Source organism: Rhinatrema bivittatum, chromosome 2, assembly GCF_901001135.1.
Source record: "Rhinatrema bivittatum chromosome 2, aRhiBiv1.1, whole genome shotgun sequence".
Lineage (NCBI taxonomy): Eukaryota > Metazoa > Chordata > Amphibia > Gymnophiona > Rhinatrematidae > Rhinatrema > Rhinatrema bivittatum.
This window is the reverse complement of record NC_042616.1, coordinates 742555704-742578817: the sequence shown is the minus strand read 5'-3', so window position 1 is coordinate 742578817 and position 23114 is coordinate 742555704. Positions and strand designations below refer to the sequence as shown.

Sequence of the window (23114 nt, the reverse complement as noted above, 5' to 3'; positions counted from 1 at the left end):
AAGAGAACATAACTTTCAAAGTCAGACAAAAGATATATTAAGTTAATACAATAAAACAACTTATATGTTAATATTTGAAGTTAACATTGAAATGTGTTTCTCATTGTAAGTTGCAAGTTGCCAAACTTCTAGATTTAAATTTCCTGTCCCATTGAACGAATAATTTTAAACCAGGTAAGTCATCACATGACACATGATTAAAATTTATGCAAATATAACAGAGATAGTGAGGAAGCATTATAGGCTTCTGGCTTAAATTTATCTCATAAGCCTTAATTTTCATTGTTTAGATAAAGTTATCACAGGCCTAATTGCAGGCCTAATGTTAGCTGGATATTAAATAAATAAAAAGCAAACAAAATAGAGGATCTAGTTGCAGCCTATCTACCTTCTTTCTATCTCTCACTCAAATTTAAAAAAAGGTAGCCAGGCCAAGCAGCATCCTCATATCTTACCCCCTCCCCACAACTAGCAAGAGACAAAAAAAATAATAGTCAAGCTGCCTAATACCCCCAGAACCAGCAAATCCTGAAGTGGCTGGCAACCTCATGAAGAGGTGGTGAGCTTCTTACCGCCTTCCATTAGGCTGCAACTTTTTTGTTTATACTTGGGTAGGAAGGAGGTAGATTGGCCTACCCAACTGCAACTTTTGTTTTTATTTAATTCAGAGTGGAAGTGAGGGCAATTGCTAGCGTTACATCACTACTTTTTTTCCCCAGTATTCAAGTGATCAGTATCGTTATCCATATAACATCATCCAAGTGACTCTAGCCAACTGTATTCAGCAGGAGACTTACTCAGCTAATTTCCATTGAATATAGCATTTACATTTATACAGTTATATTTAACTGGGTAACTTGCTGCTTGCCAGGTGTCTCAGTGTGGACCTGTTTATTTCTATATATTACAGTGGATTAACATAGCAACTTCACTACTTTCTTCAGTGACGGTTGATAATTATTTCCCTTACCCATAAACTATCTTGAACTGGATCATTATTTCTGAAAAAAATGCTATGGTACCATGCATTTGTTCCAGATAGAGAAGGGTTATGAATAAATGTACCTAGGTATTAATATGATATTTGAACCATTAGAAAGCTCTTGTACTTAACAAATTATGTATGATTTGCTCATATATACATGAATTTATTTATTTTATTTTATTTATTTATTTATTTTTAATTTTTATATACCGGAATTCCTGTATGCAATACAAATCAGTCCGGTTTACAAGTAACGAAAAGATTGCCCTGGTCTGGTAGATTAGACTGGGGTTTTTTACATAGAACATAGAACAATAACAATCAACTATTGAACATTATTACAAGGAACAGTGAAAGTAACAATAGTATTTAACAAACATATAATATTATTATAACATTATTCGTGAATAAATATAAACTATTGAGAACTGAGAAATTAATGTGATGCAACCAGCATGGATTTAACCTCACAAATCTGATATATTTTTTGAAGGGAATTAATAAACATGTGGATAAAGGTGAACGTAAATGTAGTGCATTTAGATTGCCAGAAGGCTTTAACAAAGTCTCTCATGAGAGGTTTCTAAGAAAACTAAAAAGTCATGGGATAGGAGCAATGTCCTTTTGTGGATTGCAAACTCATTAAAAGACAGGAAAAGGGAGTAGGATTAAATGGTCAGTTTTATTCGTGGAAAAAGGTAAAAAGTTGAATGCCTCAGTGATTAGTGCTTTTTAATATATTTATAAATGATCTGGAAAGGAGTATGATGAGTAAGGTGATCAAATATGCAGATGATGCAAAATAATTCAGAATAATTAAATCATAAGCAGATTGCAATAAATTGCAGGAGGACCTTGTGAGACTGGAAGATTGGGCATCCAAATTGCATATTAAATTTAATGTGGACCAGTTGAAGGTGATGCATATAGGGAAAAATAAACCTTTCTGTAGTTACACAATACTAGATTCCATATTAAGAGTTACCACTCAGGAAAAAGATCTAGCCATCATAGTGTATTACACATTGAAATCCTCATATCTGTGTGCTGTGGCACTCAAAAAAGAAAACAGAATGTTAGGAATTATTAGGAAGGGAATGGTGAATTTAATGGAGAATGTCATAATGCTTCTGAATTGCTCCATAGTGAGACCATACCTTGAATACTCTGTTCAATTCTGGTCACTGCATTCCAAAATAGATATAGATGCACTGGAGAAGGTACCAGGAAGGGTGAACATAATGATAAAGGGCCTGGAAAGGCTCACCTATGAAGAAAGGCTAAAGAGCTAAGGTTTGTTCAGCTTGGAGAAGAGATGGCTGAGGGGAATATGATGGAAGTCCATAAAATCATGAAAGGACAAACAGGTACATTTGAATTGGTTATTTACTCTTTCAGATAATACAAAACTAGGAGGCACTCCATAAAATTAACAAGCAACATCACCTTTCTACTATTCAATTCAGGAAACCATGCCCATCTGAAATACTTAGTGATCAGCTCTCCAAGGAACTCACGAACCTAGACATTTCTAATCCTAACTCAGCCCTAACTTCCTGGCACAAGATCACAGAATCGGTTGCTAATAATTTGTGCCCAACAGTCTCTAAAACAATCAATCCTTCAAAAAAAGGTAATCAACCCTGGTTTACCCCTAAACTAAGACAGATGAAACAGGAGCTACGCCACAGGGAAAATATATGGTGAAAAACACCCAACACAACTACCCTATCTAAGTACAAAGGCTTTCTACATCACTACAGGACCTCTATTCTACTAACAAAAAGGGAATTCTATGCCAACAAAATTCATCATTTTCAATACGATGTCCAGGCCCTGTTCACATACGTCACTCAAATCACAAAACCAACTCCTCCGTCTATCCCAGACGAACAAGCTCTATCTAAGGCTAATGAACTTGCTTCATTTTTTCAACAGAAGATCCTGAATACGCTCGCCCTTCTACCACCAAATACTCTTCCTCTTACCTCAGACAAGAATCCTCAATCAATCAAGGGAGCCAAGCTCGAAAGCTTCGAATCAATATCCTCTAAAGAGATGGAATCCCTTCTAAAAAGACAAAAACCATCTAGCCATCCTGCAGATAACATCCCATCAAATCTCCTGCTTCTCATTCCAAACACGATCGCAGGACCTTTAACAAGTATCATAAACTGCCTTTTAACCCAAGGGAGTTACCCTGACAGCCTAAAAACCGCGTCACTCAAACCCCTTCTCAAGAAACACAATCTAGACCCTAATGATCCTGCCAACTTCAGACCCATCTCCAATCTGCCATTTTTAGCTAAACTAACAGAGAAGCTGGTAAACACTCAGCTTTCAGAATACCTAGAAGATCACAATATCCTACACCACTCACAATATGGCTTCCGCAAAGCACGCAGTACGGAAACCCTCCTTATCTCACTTACAGATCATATTATAATGGGTCTTGACAAAGGCTACTCCTTTTTATTAGTCCTGTTAGACATCTCGGCGGCGTTTGACACCGTCAACCACTCCATCCTCCTTGATCGCCTAACAGATATTGGTATCTCCGGATCTGCCCATAATTGGTTCAAATCTTTCCTCTGCAATAGATCCTTCAAAGTTAAAATCAATAACAAAGAATCGCCATTAACAAAATCCACCCTAGGCGTACCACAAGGATCATCCCTTTCTCCAACCCTTTTTAATATTTACCTCCTCCCCCTTTGCCAATTGCTAACCGATCTTAATTTAATTCATTATCTGTACGCAGATGATGTACAGATTCTTATACCCATTACAGAATCTATTTCAAAAGCACTCACCCACTGGAATAACTGCCTTATATCTATCACCAGCCTCCTCAATAGATTAAATTTGGTCTTTAATTCCTCAAAGACAGAGCTCCTCCTCATCTCTGCAAATGAAGAATATATTCCCATACCATACCCACACAACGCATACATCACGCATAAGCAGGTGAGAGACCTAGGAGTAATTCTGGATAATAGACTAAACCTAAAGAAAATGGTCAATACTACATCCAAAGACTGCTTCTACAGACTCCAGGTTCTGAAATGACTCAAGCCACTTCTATTTTTCCAAGATTTTAGGACAGTCCTCCAAGCGTTGCTATTTGCCAAGATTGACTATTGCAGTACCCTTCTCCTTGGCCTACCCAAATCGACCACTAAACCGCTTCAGATGATACAAAATGCTGCAGCGAGATTACTGACCAACACCAGCCGCGGTAATCACATCTCACCCATCCTCAGAAACCTACATTGGCTACCAGTAAATTTTAGAATCCTTTACAAATCAATCACCCTAATACATAAATCCATCCATCATCAACTCCAACTCAACCTTGAAATACCCTTCAAACTTCACTCCTCCAACAGACCAATTAGAGATAATCATAAAGGTACTCTGAATTACCCCCCAACTAAAGCCACACGCCTTTCCTCGACCAAAGACCGAGCTTTTTCAATAGCAGGTCCGTCTATTTGGAACAACATCCCTTCAAGCCTCCGATTAGAACCCTGTCTCATTACGTTCAGGAAAAAACTTAAGACGTGGCTATTCCACCAAGCCTTCGATGATCCTCCAGACAATCTTTAGTCTTCTTTTCCCTCACTTGGACATAGAAGATTGAGGTCCTCCAACCATTCAAAAGAAGGACTCTGGCACTCACTGGTTAAAGCATCTTATACCTTCTGCCTTTACCTTTCTTCCAGCTTTTAAGCTTCCCAAGTTTTTTAGTCCTTGTTAAATGTAACTTTGCCTTATTCACTTCTCTTGTTAATTACTTTTATTTTATTTATTGCTTCAGTTATACCCTTGTTTTATGTAAACCGATCTGATATGGTTATTACTATGAAGGTCGGTATAAAAAAGTGTTAAATAAATAAATAAATAAATTTAAAATAAATCAGAGAAAATTATTTTTCACTCAATACACAATTAAATTCTGGAATTCATTGGCAGAGGTTGTGGCTAAGGCAGTTAGTGTAGCTGGGTTTAAAAATGATGTGTATAAGTTCCTGGAGGAGAAGTCCATAAACTGCTATTAATAAGCTGACTTAGGAAATAGCCACTGCTTATTACCGGCATTAGTTGCATGGGATCCATTTAATGTTTGGGTACTTGCCAGGTACTTGTGACTTGGATTGGCCACTGTTGGAAACAGGACGCTGGGCTTCATGGACCCTTGTTCTGATCCTCTATGGAAACTTCTTATGTTATATTGTTCATTAATCACAGACTTCACTGGGACATAGTGGAATCAAAGGAGTTATGCATTCTTTCAAATAAAATACATTTCTGACTTAAGGAAACTTTACAGTTTCTTGATCATACCTCTAAACTTCTAGACCACATTGTAATTTGTACAATTCATTAATCCAGGCAGCTGTGACCATTTGACACTAAAGGGGTGGGGGAGCAAAGGCAGCACACACTCACGGAATCCAAAGTACCATAGAGACCAGATGTGGGGTAAAATTGGCCACATCTTTATTAACAATAATACTATATACAACCATAACCGTGAACCTGAGCCATAACATAGATAGAGCTGTCAAACTGTCCCCTTCTACGCAGTCAGCACATCACCTCCAGCATGGGGCCCACCATAACCAAGCAAGGCCTTGCCCTGAGGGAGGTGATTATCTTCAGGGCATTCCCGGTCAGCCACCTCACTCAAGCAAGGTGACTTCCCAGTTGCAGAGTGGGGGCATCCAGTCTGTCGCCGCTCAGGGGCCAGTGTGACCTGGTGACAGATAGCCCTCATTGAATTGAAGTAGGGTATACCATATGCGGTGCACTGCCTCTAACAGGTGACCCCTCTTCAAGCTCGGGTATCCCCGCCCCGCTGCAACAAGAAACAAACATAACCTTATCTTACTAACAGCAAGTCTGACTAGCAGATATAACCCAACTGTGGCCAGTGTCAAGGAGCCCAACAATATCCTATTAATAGCATGCTTCAAAGTGTTCAAGTACAGGTTCTGTCCCATATCTGAGAGATGCACCCTGTCATTGCAGAACAACTCCATGCAATCCACACATAGCCAGTCATGCCTAACGTGAATGCCAACCCGACATTCAGTGAAATTGCCAATCTGCTTGTTTAATTTTTTCATCCATTGTCCCCAGCGTGGAAAGTTCAAGAACTGTTGATGGGGAATGATCTTTGACCAAATGAGCCTAGTGCGGGGCATTAAGGACTAGATGATCACAATTTCATTCCTCATGTTGTTCAGAGCAGGTGCCTCAGCATGGTTCCCAAATCGTTACCTCCAAGGTACGATTAGAATCTCTGGAAGGGAAGATTTTATTAATTGCTGCCTTAGCAGGGGGACAAGATGGTCCCAGTGCATCTCCTTCCAGCTCAGCCATTGCACTATTCTGTGCACCAATGGTATTTTTCATTGTGAACTGCTCCGCCCAAAACACAAATGAGTATCCATTGATACATATCAACTGATGTTGGCAGTGGGGGCCTGAAAGACAGTAGGTGTTAAAATTGCCATGAGGTGGGTCAATCATGCTTGTGAGATTCCATGACCAAATAGTTAATGTGCGCCAAGTCCCAGGGATCCATTTACCTGTCTAATATATGACAGGTATGCCGGTGAGCGCCATCTACCAATAAACTGGATGATGATACCTGACAAACCAGATGCAGCTATGCAGGAAGCCACCTCAGTCTGGAATGAGTGAATTCCAAACTGTTCTGACCTCAGCTTGGCCATGTTCAGGGCACAGTTAAGGATGGCATTAAATTGATACTTGCTCAGCGAGAGTGAGTTGGCATGCAATAGAAACTGTATCCCCTTAGAAGGCCTTAGAGCCCTGTAGTACATCACATTAGCAATGGGATATGTAACCAAACCTGGTACTTCAATGAGTATGACTGATGCCCCATGCCCGGGCTGGTCAGTCTTTGATCTCCGTATCCAGAAAGTCATCTTCCCATCAGTGATGGAAACATTGCAAGCTCAAAGACCTGAGCAGTTATGTTTGCAATTAGCCACGGCAGCTTATTCATTCATGCAACAAGTGGCAATGAATGGAATGCAAAAGGCAGATTGTTACAAGACCAGCTCGAAATGGTCCAGTACCACAGAAGGCAGAGTGCCATAGGGCAAGCAGGCGATCGTGCAAAATAGGATGATGTGCATAAGGAATGTGTGGATTATATTTGGTCCAACCTGCACAATTAACTGCAAAGTCCCTTACTGCATTGTGCAAACCATGGGCCTTTGCATAAAAGGTGTAACCCACCAGATTGTACTGTGCCTTGAGATGTGCTGCACTGTTTAGCCTGCACAATGTATTCCACCATCCTGTGTGAAAGACTCAGGTCCCCTGACTAGTCAGAGGCTTCTAGGAAATCCAAGATGTCAATATGTCCACTCATGTATGCTCACCACTTAGAACAAGAAAGACAATCAGAAATCTCGTTGTGAAGACTGGGGATGTGCCTTGCCCATGCCATCACTTTTATCTGCAAACACCTCAAGACAATTAGCCTCAGGAGTTCCAAAATTGGAGTGCATCTCGCAGACTGCCGATTGATTATGTGGACGACTGCTAGTTTGTCACACCAGAATATCACCTTTTTGATTGCCAGTAGCTTATTCCAAATCTGGAGTGCCACTACTATCAAGAACAGCTCTAGAAAGGTGATGTTCGATGTGTTCCCTGAATCTACCCAATTATGTAACCATGTCTCCGTGCACCAGCTGCCCTGACAGTATAGGCCAAAGCCAATGCCCCTGTGGCATCAGAGAACAGCTCTAGGTCAATGCTGGATACTGGTGGAGGTGACCACACTACTGAGCCATTGAAATTGGCCAAGACTGTTTCCCACACTCAGAGATCCTTACATATAGCCTGGGTAACTCGCAGGTGGTGGTATTTTGTGATTGTCATGGATGTAGTAACCAATCAGTGCAGAAATGCCCACCTCATCAGAATTACCCGACAAGCAAAAGCCAGGCTCCTGATTAGGGATTGCATGGTGGCTAGGGTAATCTTGCAAGACAGGCACGTGCCCAGATCAGTTCGGCAAGCTTCTAAATATTATTGGCTGAGAGTCTGGACAACATTTGAATGGTGTCGAGCTCGATGCCAAGGAAAGTTGGTAGTTCCAACTTCTTTGCTGCCAGTGGAATGCCAAAGTCTCTGGCCATGGTTTGAAAACCGTCATAGAGATTGTAGTACACACCTGGGTCACAACGGCCATTGATTAGAAAATTGTCCATGTATTGAACAATGCTTTTCAAACCTGTGCGCCAGGACAACTCCTAATGCAAGAAGGTGTTGAAAGCCTCAACATGAGCGAACAAAACTGAGCACCTTACGGGCATGAACCTATTAAAATAGTAAGTACCCTCAAAGAAGAACCCCAGCAGAGGAAATTTGACAAGATGCACAGGTAAGTGCCAGAAGGCAGACTCTATATTTATTTATTTATTTATTTATTTATTTATTTATAACTTTTTTATACCGACATTCATGTGCAAAAGAACATATCAGATTGGTTTACAATGAAACAAAACAAGCATAAACGAATGCATTACATAGAACAGGGATAAATTAACTGCGAAACAAACGGGTACAAATAAGTGCAGGGCTCTTCTGTATAGCAAGTAACTGTAATGTCTCACAACTGAGGAAACTAACATGGGAGCAAAGTTAACTGTGAGAGGAATTATGTCATGAGAGAGAATAAAACAAAAGCAGGGTGGCACCTTAGCCATGAAAGTCCTCTCCCCACAATCTCTGAGGAGGTTGCACGCACTGTCAAAGTAGACATATTGGACTGTAGAGATGTGCTTCGTTTTTTTCTACCGGGTCGTTTTTCGGTACGGATACTTCGTGGTACAATTCGGGTTTTCTCGTTTCGTTTTTTCGAAAAACGAAACGAGAAAACCCGAAACCGGGCCGAAAAACGAATCGGTAAACGAAGCTTAAAAAAACCCACCCCAAGCATTTAAAAACATTTAGAAGCATTTTCGTATATATATACAACCCTCGCCCCCCATCCCGATCCCTCCCCAAGACTTACGAAGATCCCTGGTGGTCCAGCGGGGTCCCGGGTTCCATTTGCCCTCCGTGCCCGGTGTGCTACTGCAAGCCGTGCGCCTCAAAATGGTGCCGAATAGCCTGAACTACCATGTCACAGGGGCTTTCGGTGCTATTGGTCAGCCCCTGTCACATGGCCATCGGCGCCATCTTGTGCTCCTATCATGTGACAGGAGCTGACCAATGGCGCCGAAAGCCTCTGTGACATAGTATGGGCAAAGGCTATCGGCGCCATTTTGGTTACTGGCAGCCGGCTCCTGACCCCCCCAAGGCTTGCCAATAATCCCTGGGGGTCCAGCAGGGGTCCGGGAGCGATTTCGTTGTCGGCTGCCAGTTACCAAAATGGCGCCGATAGCCTTTGCCCATACTATGTCACAGAGGCTTTCGGCGCCATTGGTCAGCTCCTGTCACATGATAGGAGCACAAGATGGTGCCGATGGCCATGTGACAGGGGCTGACCAATAGCGCCGAAAGCCCCTGTGACATGGTAGTTCAGGCTATTCGGCACCATTTTGAGGCGCACGGCTTGCAGTACCGGGCACGGAGGGCAAATGGAACCCAGGACCCCGCTGGACCAGTGATGTTCGTAAGTCTTAGGGAGGGATCAGGATCGGGGGGGGGGGGTGTATAATAGTTAATTTAAATGTTTGGGGTGGTTTGGGGTGGCTTTTTAATTAAAAAAAAATTGTGCCCCTCTCCGCAGGCAAACCCGAAAAATGAAATTTCCCCGAAATTCGGGGAAATTTCATTTCGGGTTTCAGGACCTCCGAAACTGCAACGAATTAGGAAATTTCGTGCAATTTCCTAATTCGGGCGAAAAACGAAGCACATCTCTATTGGACTGTAGAGCCCTCCTGGGGGATGAAATCATTCTTAGCCTACCCAGCCATGTAAGAAAGGTTATGTATAAGCCTAAATTTACCCGGCTCTTTCTTGGGCACCACTGCCAATTGTGATAAACCATTCTGTTGAAAGGAGCAAAGGGAAGGAGCCCGCCACCCTATTGAGACTAATCTCCACCATCAGATTTTCCCTCACAACCTCAGCAAGCTTGGTTGCAGAAGATGCATTCATGTGGCTCAGTGGGTTCAGAGGACATTCATAAGGGATTTTTAAATCATTCTTAAAACCCTTGTGCACTTGATGTCTTGAGTACCCCAGGAGATTCTTGGTGTGTCTTCCATCCTCTTTCTAAACTGCTCAATGTAGTTTAATCAAGCCAGTCCCTCATATGTAGAGTGAGCACTGACAATGGTGTCCAGGTACGACCACATTGCCAAGTGCTGTGAGGGGTCAGCTCGCCAATTATCAATGCCAACCATGCAAAGGACCACACCCAGTTATTAATATTCCTTGGGACCCATAGGAGGATCCTGCTGCCTGTGCCCCTTGCGAGACCCTTTCTCACTTCTGTGTCCTTCCATCAGACTAAATATGCTGACATATTGGTCAATGGACGAAGTGAACTTAATCCTGCCAAATCTGCTTTGTAGTGTTGAGGGTAGGTAAGCTTGCATTAGTAGCATTGGTGTTCTGTGATCCCTCCACCACTGATGACCCATGTGAACCGGAGGAAGATACTGATGAGAAACTCCTAATGCCTGTGGAGTCAGAGTGGCAGAAGTGTCTTCTACTTTCCTTTTGTACACCCACCCCACAGCCTTGCTGCTCTCTTCAGGCAGTTGCTCAACAGCTGCCTCCTCTGCCCCCAGCAGTTGAGTAGAGGTCTCCCCAACCCCAACCACAGGAATAAAAGCATTGGCCTCACCTTCTTCAGACACAGGGACTGTGACTATACCACAGGGGCCAGAGAGGTATCCGTATTGATAGTATTCTGAAGATCCGGCGAGTCACAGTTCAGAATTCTCACTAGAAGCTGAAGTGCAGGTAGCAACTGAGCCAAGAGAATTGTCGCCGTGGGCTTTCACGGTGCAGGCAAGCTGCTGCTTTGGGCTTGCAGGCACATAGCATACCTGGCAGTCCATTGCCCCATGCCAAAGGGGCGCCCCAGTTGCCAATGAGATTGGGCTCGCTGATAAAAACCAGGAGGGCCCAAGAATGGCCACACAGGACAGGAAGGAGATACAGCCTCTGTAGCCCTCCAAGCCAATATCTGCACGGTGCGCTGTATGGAAAGCAGGGTAGTTACATGACTGGGCTACCCCAGTTGAATACCAGCCTGTCCCGAGGGGGTGAAACCACCTGGATGGCTGGCTGCATGGTCCCCATAAGGTCCCTACCTCACTGGCTGGAGGACTGATGGGGAGGACTGAAGGAGACAACCACTTCTAGAAGTCCTGATCCTGTCCCCTTTGCTGTGTCCTGATCCTGTCCCCTTTGCTGTGTCTTCATTCACCAAATTGCTCGAATCAGGTGGTGGGTCCCTAGAAGGGAAATGGGACATTTGTCTGATTCCTCCCTGGGGTTCCTTGTGGCATCTTGTCCCTGTGGCTGGCAGTACACCCAGTGATTCCTCCTCAGGTCAGACTATACTATTGGGATCCCCCCGTGGGGCTGGGTGGTGAGCAGGCGCTCTCTGCTTGTGGCTGCAAGTCATGGCTGCAAAATAATGGCTTAAATGTCCCTCTCCCTTCTTTATTTTTTATATTATTTTATTTTATTTTATTTTAGAATTAGCCAAATATGTCTGATAAGCCAAACAAGTCAATTTAAATTGTCAGCCGGGGGAGGTGACCTACCACAATTGCAGTGAAGGCAGCAACACAGGGAACAGGAGCTGAAATGGATGGAGGCAGGGCATGCTGTCCAGATAACTCCCCATCTGCTGCCTCTGTCCCCCTCTGCCCCCCAACTTCCCGGCTATCCCCGAAGACTGCGGCACCTGATGGCAGCACCTGATAGAGGCACCTGATGGCCCACGGCTACTTTTGATGATATGTTGGTGGTCCTTAAGGGGCGAAACACTTCCCGGGGTGGACCCTTTTAATCGGCGACCACATTCCCACCCACCCACCCTGCATGTAGTACAGGGGCATTGGGGAAAGTGCATGTAAGAACATAAGAACATAAGAAATTGCCATGCTGGGTCAGACCAAGGGTCCATCAAGCCCAGCATCCTGTTTGCAACAGAGGCCAAACCAGGCCACAAGAACCTAGCAATTGCCCAAACACTAAGAGGATCCCATGCTACTGATGCAATTAATAGCAGTGGCTATTCCCTAAGTATAATTGATTAATAGCCATTAATGGACTTCTCCTCCAAGAACTTATCCAAACCTTTTCTGAACCCAGCTACACTAACTGCACTAACCACATCCTCTGGCAACAAGTTCCAGAGCTTTATTGTGGATAAGTGTACTTATGTTAACCTGATTTTCATGTGTTAGGCCATACCTAGGACGTGGTTCCATTGCAATAGTTAGCGGTTATTGTTAGTTAGAACTTGTTCCTGTTGTGATCCATTTTTTTGCATTATGCTAGCTAGAGTATTATGTTAGGCAGCAGAGCATATTTATGTAATGTTGCAGCTGGGGTTTTTTGTGTAGGGGTATGGCAGGCACCCGGGCCAATTGGGGAGTTATTGAACAGGTTGGAGCTTCCTCAGAAAAACAGGTCAGCTGCGGGGCTAAAGAGAAGGCCATGTTGCCTGAGGGGGTGGGTACCACTCCCAGTATGTTTGGGGCCCCTTGCTGGAAAATGCGGCCTGGCATCGGTCCTTCGGTGCACCGCCTTGCAGGTTACTGGTGGGCGGATAGTGGGCATGGACCCGGATTCTTCCGAACTATTAAGGTATTGTCCTGGGTACTGGTTTTATATCTCATGTTATCTTAAATAAAGCTGCGGTCTGTTTAATTCCAATTTGAATGCTGTCATGATTACTTATTTCAAGGACGGGGGTAAAGGTCTTTAGCTGCCCAGCCAGGTGCACATCTTGGTCATGGCTCCCAGCATCATCTTTCCTAAGGATTTCAGTACAATGAAAATGAACATCTTGTTTGCCAAATTGTATTTTGAAGTGATAAGGTCAAATTTTTCAAAAACCAATGGGGTAGATTTTCAAAGGGTTACGCGCATAAGATACACGCGTAACCCCCAAAAACCTGCCCCTGCCTGCCCCTGCGTGCGCCAAGCCCCGGGACGGGCGTATGTCCCGGGGCTTCGAAAAAGGGGTGTTCCGGGCGCGGGGCCGTGGACTCCTGAGAGTATAATTTGCAATGTTATTTATAGTGCTTATCGGATGCTTCCCTTCCCTGTACCTTTCTCCTTCAGGTACTGTTCGGCTCCGGACAGCCGAAAAAAAAAAGCTTTCGAAACCGAGAACGAAGATTTCCCACGGTTTTACTACGAACCCGATACCAGAAACAAGTCCGGTACCGATTCACATCTCTAATAAAAACATAAAAAAGGAACTCACATCATCAGTCCATGAGAATATGTTTAATGTTTGGCTGTGCCTGCCTTTTTACACACTGATGATGTCTTTCATAGTGAAGTCTGGGCACAAGTGGGTGCATTCATCGACCCGCACCGAGGGATGTGATCATTTCATAACATATGTGTATATCTGTATAATAAAATAGCCTGGCTGCATGCATATATGCATGCAATTTTAAGTGGCCACATGCCTGTGTAAACAAATTTCGCTTCTAGTGAAAGGAATTTAAAAACTGACGCCATTGGTCATTTTCAGTTCATTCCCATTCTCCCTGTTAACGGATAGGTCTTCCAAACCCACCTAGTTTAATAGCCTCTCTTTTCTCCTGTTAGCCCCAATCTTTAAAATTCTTTGATGTATCTTGAATTTTTTTGTTTTACAAATTACACATCATCCATAGCAGAAGTAAAGTTAGGTGGCAGAGGACCCTGGTGTGCGCCAGTGCATGTAGGTGTTTACACACTCATCTCTTGGCCAGGCCCAAGCCCACACTGTGCCCATACCATGCTCACTCCCCACCCCCTTTTACAAACTTTTCATTTGTGTGTAAAATTGGAGATACACGCGTGCCCAGGTGGCTTTTAAAATCTGCTCGGTGCGCACCGGCCCAGCATATTTGTGCATCACCTAATTGATGCACGCATCGGGCTTTTACAATTCACCTTACTTTTTTTTAGTTTGCATTTTATTGAAATGACCTACCAGAAGCATTAAAATATCTGTATCACCTATTGTAACTACAGCAAACTCTTCTGTAGTGAATAAAATGCACTCAGTTCTGGTATCATCTTCCTCATGATTTGCCTTGCCTGTAGCTGCAGAATATTGAAAATAGGGTTTTATGTTTGCACTTTTTTCTTCAGGGAATCTACCAGCAAATGTATTTGTTTTTGCCTACAGGATTATTTAACAGATGATGCAAGCTAGATCTACCTTTTTACCAGACACAACTAGAAATTCAGTCCAGTTGCTGAAACCTGGCAGATATTTATTTACCTGTTGCTATTATTCTGACCTGATGTTTTTGAATGTTTCAAGCATTTCTTTCTCACATAGCCTTAACTGATATTTCTTTATAGTATTAAATAAATATTATAATTTCTATCAAAGGGTATTCTTATATTTATAATGAGTACCTAATATAAATCTTCAAGTTCGCCAAGTTTCTGACACCTACAGACTTTCCATGTACCACTAGAAGCAGACAGGATGATCCATTAGGAGTAATCTCGGTGAACAGGTCACACCTCTGTTAATACATCTGCCTGAACTACTGTGTTGCTTGCCCTTGCATTGCCATTTGTGTTTGCAATGGAAACCGGCACAATCATGAGGTTATGATTAGCTTTAAACAGGTAGCTTGCTACTTGCTGGATTGCTTGAACCTGTTTTTCATAGCACTGCCTATAATACACTGTATATGGGATTAGGATTTTGGCTAAAAATTACCACTCATTCTCCTATTAATATTAAACAATCCTCATCAAATATTTTCCTGTATTTTTTTATTTCCTTATATCCTTTAAATCAGGGGTGGGCAGTTCCGGTCCTCGAGGGCCACAAACCAGTCTGGTTTTCAGGATATCCCTAATTAATATGCATGAGAGAGATTTGCATGCATTCTACCTCAGTTGTATGCAAATCTATGTCATGCATATTCATTAGTATATCCTAAAACCTCGAAAGGTTTGTGGCCCTCGAGGACTGGAATTGCCCACCCCTGCTTTAAACCCTTAAAACATTCCCAAAAATGGATAATCAATATTTTAATTCTTCATTGAAAACAAAAATCTCTTTTCACCAAAACTTTCTGTACACTAAAAACTTTTGTAAGAAGAAAGGGGTTGTTTCATAAATCTTTCAAGGAACCATCCAGGTTGTCCCCCTATATTTAATTTATTTATCACAAAAACTTTTTTTGTTAAATTATTTTTTTCTATATATATAAATGTTTGTGAAAAGTAGATGAAAAACAGTTCACCAACAGAATATATTTCTTATGTTTTCATTGTCTTGAATAGACCAACAAAAAGTACTTAGCCTGATGTAGACGCTGAGACCTCAATCCGCAAATGCGTTTTTACCCAACGAGGCCAAGTTTCAAATAAATTCTTCATCAGGGGAAATCGCTTGCCCATCGTACATCTCAGCTCTCCAAAGTAATATCTCTATGTATACATACTCTCATTTCAAAATTTCAAAGTGCTCGCAGCGCGCTGCCTATGTCTTCCATGCAAAATGGCGAACCTAAGTTCCCATTCTCGGCGTCCTCATTTAAAGGGACCCCATCATGTGACACGTTGATGACGTCAATGAACAACAGACTATCCTTTCAACCAGTCTTCAGATTAAAGCAGTCTTCGAATCAGAGCAACGAAAACCAGTCAACCTGGTCATTTAATCCTGCAGGGGTTTCTGATTTTAATTTGTAGATCCAAAATTGCTCCCTTTAGTTCAACAAAGATGTTAAATGTATTTATTTATTTTTTATTTAGACTCTTTTAAGTATAGCGTGTTGCCTTCACTCCGGTTTACATTTTAAACAACTTAATACATGTGACACATTCGTATGAAAATTAACACTTTTACAAGCAACTAGATACATTTCAGCCTGTAGCAATGGTGTATTATAAACAGGTCTATAAAAATACAGTCTAAGTCTGTTATATCAAGTGTGGCCAAGAAAGGTTGGTAGGTCATGAGATAATATAGATGTCGATATTACATCTAGAGTGTGAAAATGAAACTTTTCAAAGGAGAGATGTGTTAGAAGGACGGAAGGGTTAATGGGAAACAGGGAAGGAATAGAGAACAAGTAAGATTCATCAAGAGATAGAGTTTAAATGAGAGATGTAAAGAGGGAGAGAGGGGTGTTAATTTTGTATGGGGGAGGTAGATATGGGCAAGAGAAAATTAGTTTACCCAATATCGTCTGGGAAAGTTTGTCTAAATAACCAAGTTTTCAGTTCTTTTTTGAAAGATTTACTGTCATTGATAGAGCTTAGGTAGTCTGGTAAAGAGTTCCATGCGTATGGTCCTGCGATAGAGAAGGCTCTATTCCTGGTGTTGGATAGTTTAGCAGATGGTAGGGAGGGTATGACTAGTTTCATTTTATTGGTCTTTCTTGTCGAGCGAGGTGTTTTGTGCAGTTGGATCATGTGATTTAGGGCATTGTTGTCTGCTTTGTATATTTCATTGTGTAGAATGGTTAGGGATTTGTATTTGATCCTTTGTTCGATCGGTAACCAGTGAAGGCTCTTCAGTACCGGAGTGATGTGATCAAATTTCTTTTTGCTGGTGAGAACCCTGGCTGCAGCATTTTGTAGTAATTGAAGTGGTTTAAATGTTGATCTGGTGAGGCCAATGAGAAGTGAATTGCAGTAATCAAGACTTGAGAAAATGATTGTAGAACGGTTCTGAAGTCTTGTGGGTGTAAAAGTGGTTTAAGGTGTTTTAGAATATGAAGTTTGTGGAAGCCTTCTTTTATTTTCATTGTAATATACTTTTTGAAGTTCAAATCGTTGTCTATCCAGATACCAAGGTCTTTTACAAAGCTCTTCAGGAGGTTTATATTGTTATCAATTTGTATGTAAGGCATTGTGGTTATTTGATCTGAGTTGTTTCTTTTGATGAGGATGCATTCTGTTTTGCTCATATTTAGGCATAACTTTAATTGGTTTAGCTGGTTTCTGATAGAGATGAGGTGGTTTGCTGTAAGGTTGATTGCATCTTCAATAGTGGAGGTTATTGGGATGAGTAGTTGAATGTCATCAGTGTATAAAAAGAATGTGATGCCAAGGCTTGAGATGAACTGACAGAGTGGGAGTAAGTATATGTTAAAGAGGGTGGCCGAGAGGGCGGACCCTTGTGGAACTCCGGTTTCAAGGGGACAGGGGTCAGAGGAGTTATTATTAAGGGTGACTTTGAAGAATCTGTCTGATAGGAATGAAGAGAACCAGTCCAGAGTTTTGCCTGATAGACCAATATTAGCAAGTCTTGATATTAATTTTTTGTGATCTACTGTTTCAAAGAAAGATCGAGTAGGATTAATAAGTGGTTTAATTTATTATCAGAATCTCTTATTATCTTATTCGATAAATTGAGTAGCAGGGTTTCAGTGCTGCAGTTTTTTCTGAAACCGTGTTGTGATGGATGAAGAATATTGTAGTTTTCTAGGTGATCATTGAGTTGTTTTAAGGCTGCTTTCTCTGACAACTTGGCAAGTAAGGGGAGGTTTGAGATAGGCCGGTAATTGTTCAGATCTTTTGGGTCCAGGTTCTTTTTTTTCAATATTGGGGTGATTGTTGCCATTTTTAAGATGGCTGGTAGTTGTCCCTCTTCAAGAGATTTGTTTATTATGGCCGCTAAAGTTGGGGCAATAATATGAGCCATTTCCTTGAATGTGCGGGTTGGGATTGTATCCAGAACATGACGAGCTGGGTTAATTTTTCGTAGCATCTTTTCTGTTTTGGTATTTGAGATTGGTTCGAAGTTTAACCAGGGTGTTATAGTTGATGGAATGGATGGAATTTCAGTAATTGAAGGGTTATTAAAGGAGTCAGATATTTTGTTTATTTTGTTCCTAAAGAACATGGCAAGGTCTTGACTTAGGTTATTTGTGTCAGCAATTGGGGAGTTTTTGCTGTTCTCGTTTATAAGGTTTTTAACTATGTTGAAGAGGGAGTTGGATTTATTAGTTGAGTTTTTTATCTTTAGACCATAGTAGTCGCGTTTGGTGTTCAGGATCATTTTCTTATAGTTGGCGAGTTGCGTGCGGTATCGTTGAAGGTTTGCTGGGCTTTTGGCTTTGCACCATTCTTTTTCCAATTTTCTGAGGCTGGATTTCATAGATCTGAGGTATGAGTTAAACCAGGGGTTGTTTTTCTCTCTGTTTAATTTTATCAATTTTATTTTCTCATGGTTTATGTTGTTTGCAGTTTGCTTTGTAAGATGAAACCAGGACTGAGTGACGTTATGTATGTTGGATAGGTCTAGATTCATTAGTTGTTTCCCCAGTTCATGTTGAAGTGAGTCAGGTTCAAAGGGGGGTCGGTATTTGAAAGATAGTTGTTCATTTGTTCTTGTTGATTTGCTGTTAAGCACTTGTGTACTGCATTGTATTAAGTAGTGATCTGACAAGGGGACAGGTTTCTGGGAGATTGTGGAGTCGAGGAAGTATTGATTGGTGAAAATCAGGTCCAGCGTGTGGCCTGCTTTGTGAGTAGGGTTGTTTACAAGTTGGGTCAAGTTTAGGCTAGAAAGCATGTCAATCATTGTTTGGCAGTTATGGGATCTGGGGTTGGTGTCTGTGTGGAGGTTAAAGTCACCAAGTATTATCAAAGGTTTTTTCATGCTAATGTTTGTTACTAAGAATTCTAGAAGAGGTGAGATATCGTTGTCAAGAAGCTTGGGTGGGCAATACACTAGACATATTTGTAGAAGTTCTGAGTCAAGTAGAGCAATTTCATATTTCTTCGGTAGGTTGTGTGGTAATAGCTTCATAGAGAAGTGTTTTTTTATGATGAGTAGGAGACCACCTCCTCTGCGGGATTTGCGTGGGATAGAGAAAATGTCATACGCATTGTTGGTTAGATGATTTGTCAGGACTTGATCAGTATCTTTGAGCCAAGTTTCTGTTATGGCGAAGAAATCTGGGTTCTTTTCTTGGATCAAGTCTGAGATGATCATGAATTTCTTTGTCAGAGATTGAGCATTTATCAGGAAGAAGGTAAGGTAGAGTAGGTTTTTGGCAAGTTTGAGTAGTGGGATATTGATCAGATGACAGTTTCTTCTCTGGTGGGTCAAGATGGGAGAAGCCATGATGGTGCTGACTGATGAATACTTGAGGAGCTCAAGTGCTCTCTTAGTCTGGGTGATGAAGAGTACAAGAAGTTGATCTCCTTGTCTAGTTGATAGTGATAGATGGAAGTGGAGTAAAGGAGATGATGGCCTTTGGGAAGGTCGGGTAGGAGGGTTGTGCCGAGATGAAAGGTATCAGGATAGAAGTCGATGTTTGGAGATAGAGCGGGGTCTGAGATCTGGGCAGGGTTATGTATGTATGTATGTATGTATGTTGAATTTACAGCTGAATGTTGGCTGGGAATCAGATGTATGTTTGGAAAGAGTTGGAGGAGAGTTGTATGCAGAACGGGGTGGTAACAGATGGATTGAGGTTAGAAGCGAGCTGGGTGCTAGAAGGTTGAGGGTATGAAGAGGGTTGTAGATGAGTGTGGTGCAAAGAAAGCAGATGGATGAAAGATCTAAATGTTATGGGGGTGTTGACCGTGTTGTAAATATGGAGGATTCTTGACGGAGTAGGTCGAAAAATGAGTTGCAGGTGTTCCAGGTGATTGTGGGCTGGGAGCTGAAAGAGGTCTGGATTTGGAAGTCGAGGATGTACTTATGAAAGATAGTAGATGGTTAGAAAGGTATTGAGAGGGAGAAGTTTGAATGGATTCGTAGCTGTTTGATGGTGAGCTGTCTTGCTGAATTAAGAGTATTGTCTCAATAGTTTGTTTGAGACTTAGAGGGTTAGGAAATATGGATGAATGGATCAGTTTGTGAGTTCCTGAGCCGGGTTGAGAATGAAAGTTTAAAATATTGGATGTTTGAAGAGAGGGTAGATCAGTGGAGTAGGTCCTGGTCCTGGGGCTCTCAAAGGGGCGCTCTAAGGGGCAGGCCCCTTAGGTCGCGCTCCTTTTTGCACGCGATGCCGCGGCTAAGCTTTCAAATTTAAAGATCTTCTGTTTTCAGCCTGATTGGCTGAGAGCCTCACAGGGGGCGTGGTTATCTCACCGTGTTCGATGGTGGCGACTTTCTTTTCTCTTTGCTGTTCCTGAGAGCCCCTGGTGCATTGCACGCCCTGGATCGGCAGGTAGGCTCCAGCCCTGGATTGGGTCCCAAAAGTCTCTGTAGAGGAGTCAGAGCGGTGCAATGGTGCTGGGGGCGAATTTAAGCGAGAAGGGAATGCCGCGGCTAAGCTTTCAAATTTAAAGATCTTCTCTTTTCAGCCTGATTGGCTGAGAGCCTCACAGGGGGCGTGGTTATCTCAATTATCTCCAAACGGTGCATTGCTCTCCACTTTCTCAATTACTGTCCACTCAAGATCAGCGAACACATGTCCCTGTTCAATGCAGTGTCCCACCAATGGTGCCAATAATACTCTATTATTTATTCTAGACCCATACTCCATCAAATGCAACTTAATGGCCCTTTTTGTTCATCCCACATAGACTTTAGGACAGCCAAATACAATTGCATAGATCACATTGCTCATAGTACAGTCTGCCCAGCACTTGCTTCTCACTACATACCCTGTGTTACAATCCACCCAGTGCTCTCCTTCAATCGTGTTTTCACACACCGAGCAGGTACCACATTTCTGATGCCCCCCACACACACACACATCTTCAAACTTGTTGGCTTTATTGACCAGTTTTGCCCGTACAACCTTATCATGAATGTTAGGACCCCGGCTAGTTGCAAATATGGGCGGCTCTTTAAACACACTGTGCAACCCTAACACATGCCAATGTTTTTAACTGATGTAATCACTGCTGAAGTTGAAGTGCTCTGTTGTAAAACATATACAAGCCGATCCTGTTATTTTCAAGCCTTGTATTGTAAAAGTTGTGTCCGATCACCTTATTTTGCTCTTTTATACACCTGTCGGATCACTTTAAGTGGATACCTCCGATTCCTAAACCGTTTTATCATCAACCTTGCTTGTGCTTCAAACTCATCCTTTGAGGAACAAATCTGTTTAATCCTAAAGAATTGGGAAACAGGCAACTCCTTCTTAAATGCAGCAGAATGGTGACTGTGATATCTCAACAGGTTATTTTTATCTGTAGCTTTCCTCTTCACTGTTATAGTAATTTGTGTTCCTTGGATTTTCACTAATACATCAAGATACACAATAATAGAATCACTCCATTGATGGGTGAAACCCAAATTCCTATCCAAAGCGTTAATCCATGCAATGAACTCATTTAATGATTCTTTAGAATTCTTCCAGACAATAAAGACATTGTCTATGTAACGATACCAGACGACAATCTTCGACCACCACTGGGAACCATAGATGTATTTCTCCTCAAAATCCGACATGTATAAATTTGCCACGGACAGGGCCAGAGATGAACCCATTGGTATTCCATGGTCCTGATGGTAGTGCTGTTCATTGAAGCTGAAATAATTGTTGAATAAAACCAACTCTGTTAAAGCAGTCAAAAAATCGGCCTTAATCCTAGGTGGGCCAAGATGCTGATCCAATGCCTTGCTGGCGATGTCCAATGCTGCTTGCTGTGGTATACATGTGTAAAGTGAAGGTATGTTCATGGTTACTTAAAGTACAGGGATATCCCCCAACTGGATCTCCCCCAATTTGTTAAAAAATTGAATAGTGTCCTTAAGACATGAAGGTTTCAATTTCACCAAAGGTTGCAAAAACTGGTCCACAAATATTGCAGGTGGCTCAAGTACCGAGCCTCTCAATGACACAATTGGACGAATAGGTGGATTGCTCAAATCTTTGTGTATTTTCGGGAGACCATATATAACTGTGATCTTAGGATATTCCACGACTAAAAAACGTTTTCTCTTTATCTGTTAAACATTTAGTGGACTCCACTAAGGGGCGGATTTTAAAAGCCCTGCTCACATAAATCCGCCTGGATTTACGTGAGCAGGGCCTTGCGTGCTAGCGCGCGTATTTTCCATAGGCCTGCAGGCGCGCGCAGAGCCCCGGGACTCGCGTAAGTCCCGGGGTGTTTTGTCGGGGGCGTGTCGGGGCGTGTCGGGGGCGGGGACGATCGATGCGGCGTTTTTTTTGTGCGGGACGCGATGTTTCGGGGGTGGGCCCGGGGGCGTGGTTTCGGCCCGGGGCGGTCCGGGGGCATGGCCGCGCCCTCCGGAACCGCCCCCGGGTCGGGTCTCGGCGCGCCAGCGGCCCGCTGGCGTGCATGGATTTACTTCTCCCTCCGGGAGGCGTAAATCCGTGGACAAAGGTAGGGGGGGGGTTTAGATAGGGCCGGGGGGGGGGGTTAGGTAGAGGAAGGGAGGGGAAGGTGAGGGGAGGGCAAAAGAGAGTTCCCTCCGAGGCCGCTCCAATTTTGGAGCGGCCTCGGAGGGAACGGAGGCAGGCTGCGCGGCTCGGCGCGCGCCGGCTGCCCAAAATCGGCAGCCTTGCGCACGCCGATCCTGGATTTTAGAAGATACGCGTGGCTACGCGCATATCTACTAAAATCCAGCGTACTTTTGTTGGCGACTGATGCGCCAACAAAAGTACGCGAACGCGCATTTTTTTTAAATCAACCCCTGAATGTTTAACATTCTCCTATAGCAATAACCTATAATAACCTATAGCAATAAGCTACAATAACCTATAATACTCCTATAGCAATAACCTCTATTCTCCTATAGCAATAACCAGGCAATGTAGAAAGATTGTTTCTTTTTGTAAGCTGTAGTAGTAAAACTTACAATTTTTGGTATTTTTGTTAAGACTTTTACACCTCATATTTTTTTTTTCTATATTTCATATTTTGATAAACTGAGATGTTGTCATGAAACCTGTCAACAAAGATTGCTACATGAAGAATGCACACAGAGATACAATTTTGATTAATATTAGACGGGGCAATTCTCTAG

The 23114-nt window shown here is 42.5% G+C and overlaps 1 protein-coding gene across 1 annotated transcript in view; it reads left to right on the top strand.

Annotated features, from left to right (window-relative positions):
- Nucleotides 1–23114, top strand: part of CSMD3 (CUB and Sushi multiple domains 3) — a 3551396-nt gene that overhangs the window by 2457064 nt on the left and 1071218 nt on the right.